The sequence below is a fragment of the Elgaria multicarinata genome, chromosome 5, assembly GCF_023053635.1.
Source record: "Elgaria multicarinata webbii isolate HBS135686 ecotype San Diego chromosome 5, rElgMul1.1.pri, whole genome shotgun sequence".
Classification (NCBI taxonomy): domain Eukaryota; kingdom Metazoa; phylum Chordata; class Lepidosauria; order Squamata; family Anguidae; genus Elgaria; species Elgaria multicarinata.
In genome coordinates this window covers 73,051,373-73,058,183 of record NC_086175.1, presented here as the reverse complement: position 1 = coordinate 73,058,183, position 6,811 = coordinate 73,051,373, and positions in this window count along the sequence as shown.

Below are 6,811 nucleotides of genomic sequence, written 5' to 3'. Positions count from 1 at the left end.
GAGATGTAAGTTGAAATATGAGGAGTGAAACCACTAAGCCTTTCCCACCCCTTTATTTTTCACTCTCTCCATACAGTGTATTTCTGGGATATGTTTGGTGTTTTCATATGTGGCTTTGTTAAGTAAGCTAAGGCTCAGGGCTGGCCCAAGATATTTTGCTGCCAGATAGGAAGGACAAGATGGCGCCCTCTCCCATTTCATGTACAAAAGCCGGCTGGAGTGTTTTGGATTTCAACTCCCATCAGCCCCAGTCTGCATGGCCAATGGCCAGGAATGCTAGGAGTTGTAGTGCAAAACATCTGGAGGGCCCCAGGTTGGCTATATGCAAGCCACAACAGGAGGCTGTCTTGACATCGTCTTTGCCCTGGGGTGGCTCCAAATCCATGCTGATGATGCAGCCGCAGATTCGAAGCCACCCTGGGGCCAAGAAGTGAAGATGTGCAGCTGAAAAGTCAGAGACTTACCCCAACTTTTCCAGCCACAGTGAAGTCAGCCAGGCTCTTCCACCAGCCAGTCCTTGCTCGAAGCCACTCCAGGGGCATTCCCGGGTGGAAGGTAACCTCCTATTGGTTGCCAGAAACCACAGGAGGGTGTGGGGTGGGCCCGTTGAGACTAATAGCTGCTGGAAAGCCCACGCTGCTTCCCTTGATAAGGGCAACTTGCCACCATTGTGCATCAATGATAGTGCAGGGTTTGGCAGCGGAGTGGTGCCAACCCAGTGCGTGAAGACAGACCCCGTGAAGTCTGCACCAAATACCTAGAGCAATTAGAATGTAAGTGCTTCAGAGCAACAGGCATAAAGCTCCCCAAGTGAAATGCTATGCTCCTGCAAAATGTTACTATGAGGTCTACTTTGTGTAGGGATAAGGAACCCCTTTTAATTGGGCACTCATTGAAAGTAGCACCAAAACTGTTGCATATGAAAGGAGTTTCTGCAGTGCCAGGCCGAAATAACAGATCAGAGCTTACCAAGATCAGTTCCTGAAAGGCAACCCGCAGAAGCTAGGCAAGTGTGCAGGAGGGAACAGGCAGAGGGCTTGGCAGCACAGCTGCTGAACTATGAAAGGGTTGCAAATTATGTAATCACAGCTGGAACAGACAGGATCAGATGAGGGAGCATTGGGTTGGATCCAGATTTAGTCAAGCTTAGAATGGACCCGTTGAAATCATTAGAATGTTAGACATGTCAAGCTTAAGTCCCATGGATTTCAATGGCAAGTCTGGATCTAACCTAGTTCTGTGATCTGTACATGTAGATGTTTTGTTATATTAAGTTGTTTGTATAAAATTTGCAGATGGGAAAGGAAAGTTATATAGCATGACAAGAGAGTACAAGGAGTCACAATGAGAAGAGATGGAACAGAACATTCTTATTCATAAATCTACTTGCACCCATTTCTAAAAGAGCTGCAGTGGTTGAAAACGGATCCATACATTATCTGCAATCCAAGTTTACCTCTAGCTGATGAATATCTCACCCCATCCCCAATCCCCCCAAAACCTCAACATCCTTGGGGAGCTACATAAGAGTAGCTCCCAAGTGCTTCAAGTGTCTGGCTGCAAATCTGATCAGATGGATGTGTGTTGCCATATTCATGTTCTTTCATACATAAAACCACTCACACTATCTAGTGCTCTTTATGCATCTAAGAAGAATAAACACTGTCATGTCAATATGCCTTTAGTCTGTGTTGTCAAAGAACCCATTGAAATCTAACTCCACTTTCTGTAATATTATTCTTATTCATCGGGTAGACATAATGGATCTTTCAAACAGTATTTCTTTGTGTACAGAATGTAAAAATAAACTGTGTAGTAGTATATTTAGCATATATTTCTCAGAAGGTCATGGTGCGCATTGGAGGTTTCTTGTCTAAACTACTGTGAAGATCAGATAGAAACAACAGAGTTCAGACACAGGCAATTATTCCAATTTTGCCAAATAATATGTGGTATAATTCTATTCATGATCTAATACAGTATATGTATTTTTCTGACATTAAAAAGAGCCTGCATGCAACAAGAGAGGTTTAATCCAAAATGGAGGCATTCATATTCCTGAGAAGCCACCATGAAAATAGTGCAGTCTATCCTAAATATTTTCTTCAGGCTGCCCTGAATGCACTTTTCCACAGTTCATCGAGCATTATTCAGGGTTCATAGAGGAAAGTGAAAGGGGGCATTATGTCTCTGCCTTAGAACCATCGTGTGATGTTGGACAGTTCCATAATACTTATATTGCAACTGGTCGATTTCTTAATTCAGTTTGAATTTTTGAATAATATGGACCAGCCTTCAAAGTTGCAGACTATAGCCTCCAGCCGTCCTGATCATTGGCCATGCTGGCTGGGCCTTCTGAGAGTTGAAGTCTAAACCATCAGACTGGGGAAGGCTGATGTGGACATTAGAATTACTCCTGGTTACCCCATTTGGGTTTCACTTGCACTTATGTTTTCAAATACCAATAGTATTCCCATACTATTGCCAGAGCTAAACATCAGTGGGAAATATCCTACTGGCATTCCTCTTCTCTTTGTCCCTAGGTGGGAAAGAATTATTCCCTTTTGCTATATAAGAGATTATGGGTTTGACTGATTTTGCAAAGGGTCCTTGATTCAACTATTTCTATTTAGGAAAGCCACAGCAATTACACTCTAGTCCAAAACACACCAGCTTTGTCAAGCAGGCAGGGTTGGAGGGGAGGGAGAGAGCAGTAAATAATGATGTTGGACCTCCAAGCATTTTTTTTTTTACTGAGCTATCACTAGTCAAGAGCAAACCATACAGCAACAGGAATATTTCAAGCATTCAACTTTCAGAGCAACTGCTATCTCCTTATAGTATACAGAAATGTTAGTGCATCTTAGACTAAATGTTCATCTTCCTTCAGTCAATTAAAGCCAATTCACACAACAACTCTATATGTAGACAGATCTTCCTTTTTCTGTTCAATATGCACATGCTTGTGGCGGAGGGAGGGAGAGCCAGCCCTACCATTAGGGAGAATGGAACAGCCACCTCAGATAGCAGAAGCTGGGAGGTGGCAATGTGGTATTGGAAGAGAGACCTGTGTGCCTCGTGGCCTGCTCTGCGCCCCCTAAGTTAGCCTGCTGCCTTCTAGGGCATCAGAGGATGCTGTCCCATCATCAGTGCTAAAGACAGATTAATCTTCCAGTCCAGTCATTTTTTTGTACATGGAAAAGGAAAGGGTGCCATCTTGTTCTTCACTTCAGGCCACAAAATGTCTTGGGCCGCCCCTGGAGGGAGTGCTTATTACAAGAACAAACTGCATTTTACATGCCACTAGAAAATTTCTAGATGTGGGTTGAACCGTGGTGATGAGCAAAATTGCAAGTTGTTCCAGGCTTAATCTGAATCTCTTTTCAGCACCAGGGCTTGACTCTGGGGTATGTGAAATAATAATGAAAGAGGTCCTCTGACTTATGCAGGAATTTTTCTCAGAGTAACTGTAACTGAACCCACTTCCTTAAACACCCAAGCCTGGAGGGAAAGCTAGCACATCAAAAGATGCCAGTTCCAGGCAGGCTTTGCCCTGACACCTGTCATTTTGAGAATGAAACACTGGATTTGTGTTTGTGATAATGAACATAGCAGAGGCCACAAAACTGCCCATGAAGAACAAAACCACCAGATCTCAACTGCAGATTTGGAATAAGGTGCTATGAATTAAATTAGAAACATGCTTTCCATCCCATGGGCCTATCCAGAACAACACCACTTCCTGGTATGAACCTAGCCGCACTCTGCGATCAATATCTGTGGCCTTCCTCAGAGGGAGGTTTGAAGGATGGCAACAAAGGAAAGAGTTCTCCCCACTGACTGTGGAATGCCCTCACGCCCACATACACACACTCATACACCCACACTCACACCGTGAGACCCGCCTGGCAACAACATTGTCATATTTTTGACACTAGGTCAAGACTTTCCTCTACTCCCATTTGAAGGCATACAATGGGCATTTTATTATCATTAAGTTGTTTTATTATGGTATTGTTAATGGAAATTGTTTTTAGCTGTTTTATATTTTTAATGCTTTGGAGAGCAATCCTATGACACTTAGACAGAGTCTGAGGGGCCACAGTGTCATTCAGATTCCTGGATCCGAGGTTAGAGACAGTGCTCTGACCTCAAGGCCAGGAACCCAAGCTCCCTGCCCCCTCTCCATTGCAGCCAATGTGGAGAGAATCAGGCCAGTGACCTCGGAAGGAAAGAAAGGTGGCATGCTGATGGGCAGAGAGGGAAAGGGACCGGGGAGGCTGTCTTGTGCCATATTGCCAGGCCTCCCCAGCCTCCTTCCATCCCACTCTGCAGAACCCCAACTAGACAGGCTAAAATGCAGAGTGAGAGGAGTCTCCAGTGCTCCTCCTGCTTTGCATTGGATGGCCATGCCTCCAAGTTCAGAGGCTTGTGTCCATCCCCATAGGATTGCAGCCTTAATCATTTTGCTGTAAGTCACTTTGGGGTTTTTTTAAAGAGAAAGGCAACTAAAAACTCCAGTTATTATTTTATAGTACCTGATAAATGATAAACACATTGGCGACAAGTCATATTGATTTCAATAGTATTTCCTTCAAACTAATGTATTCAGAGGTGGCTGAATCATTTAGGTCAGCCTACCCTAACCTGCTGCCCTCCAGATGTATTGGACTACACCTCCCATCATCCCCATGGCAAATGTTGGCTGGGGTGATGGAATTTACTGTCCAACACATCTGGAGGGCATCAGGTTGGGGAAGGCTGCTTTAGGAATTGATGACTATTTCTGTAGTAAATACTCACGCACACATCTGAGGGTTGAAGTGACTTGAAGCGACCGAGGCCACTCAAGTGCCTTTATTGAGCATACACAGAGTTTAAGTAGGGAAAAAATCTCCTCCTTCTTCCCCCCTCCCCTTCCGCCGAAACCCCTTGGATCACATTGCTTGTATCCTGAATCCACATCTTTAATCCCTTCTGTTTGCTGAGCTAGTCTGCCTTGGTTGTTGATTCCATGTTAGTTACTGGAAGGCAACAGGACATGTCTACCATTTGAACAATGGTCAATTAACAGGGAGGAAGATAACAGCAAAGCCCTGCTTTGCCCGGGCAGTCTTCTGTCAACGTAACTCCACAGGCCTGTGCTGTAATACTTCATCTCCCCTTTTCTTTATTAATTTATTATGTCGAATTGGTGTTGTCCTGATGAACTCCCGGGATGTGATTGGACAGCTGTTTGTATGTGCTCTGGACGATAAGGTCTCAGAGGGGTGTTTTTCCGCCAGCAGCGGCTACACATTTGCACCAGATTAGGAATACATTGAATAAGACATTTGGGATACATTGAATAAACCAACAGGCGACTATTAATACAGTGATCAATGCAATATACTACATATAATACTTCAGGAAAGAGTAGTACAATGTAATACATACAATACTTTACTTCAAGAGAGAATTTAGTCAGCTGAGAGGGAAGCATGATCACAATACTTCTCGCTAGTGTTGAAGCACATGTTGTTTGGAAGCTATAACTGTTTGTAAGTCCATGTTAAGTTTGTACTTTGTGGGAATTGTCTTGCAGGTTAAAGCAACACATGCTTTCTATATTTGGCAGCCCAGGTGTTGCTGAAGAAGTAGGTAGTCAGTGGCTGCACGACTTTGCAAGACAAGTCCTTCTTTATACAGGAGTAAAACAATTTTACTCAAAGTTCAATTTTATTCAGCTGAGGTATCAGTTCTTGATGGGATGGAAATTTTTAGAGCAAAGCAAGTCTTTGTGCTGGTTTCAACGGTAACCAAGTTATCTGGAACACTGCTTACAGTCCATTGTGGGTCTTCTCACTGGCTGAAGCAAATAGCCAATATGGAATCTTTGGGGCAGCTGTTTCTGGCTCTGATGGTTTTTTGATGCTGGAAGACTGCTGCAACTGATGTCATCTGGACTCTGGTACTCTGTACTGCAGCTCCTCTGGGTTGGTTTCATCTTTCTTTATTATTTTCTGAGAGGACTTCTTGCATCTCTAGGCCAGGCTGGGAAAACTCTGAAAACCTGTATTTTGGAAATAAACTACACAAGAGGTGTGGACTTCTCTCCATCGCTTGGATGAAGAGCAATACAACAAGAACTATGTACATGGATCTGTGCATTTTCTTTTCTTTTTTTCTGAAGTTTTTTGAGGCTAAGTTTTCACTCTGCACATGCTCTTGGCTAGGCTGCCAAGGGCTAGTTAAAGCTGAGTGAAACTTTCAATCAGGGGCTTTAATGGTTCTGCATGTGAGCGACAAAGAAAGGATCTTGGGAGACTTGTCATGTTAAAGAAGCTATTATATTTGTAGCAACTTTTGAGGTAACATAAGCTCTAGGTAAATTAGCAATAATAAAGCACACATTTTGGAAGTCTAACATAAGATTCAATTGTAAAAACAGATACATTGGCAGCGGGAAAATAGTTTGTCACTGCTGGGTGATAGGATTAAAGTTAGTCATTGTTAGCTCTTCTCTCATTTGCATCCAAGGTGGGGGCATGAAGGAGTGGAACATGGGAACAGCGGTTAGGGGAAAAGATGAGTCAATACACAGGAAAACAAAGCGTTGGGGGCCGTGAAAGAAAAGATCTCCCAAACTCATCTACTGATATTCGCAATGCTACAGACATTTGCAGAAGGCATTCTATCTGCATTTTAGTGAGAGAAAAACAAATTATTTAGGGAGGTAGTGAGCTCTCTCAAATTGGAGGCATTTAAGGAGCAGCTGGACAAGCATTTTTCAGGGATGTTTTAGGTTGGATTCTTGCATTGAGCAGGGGGT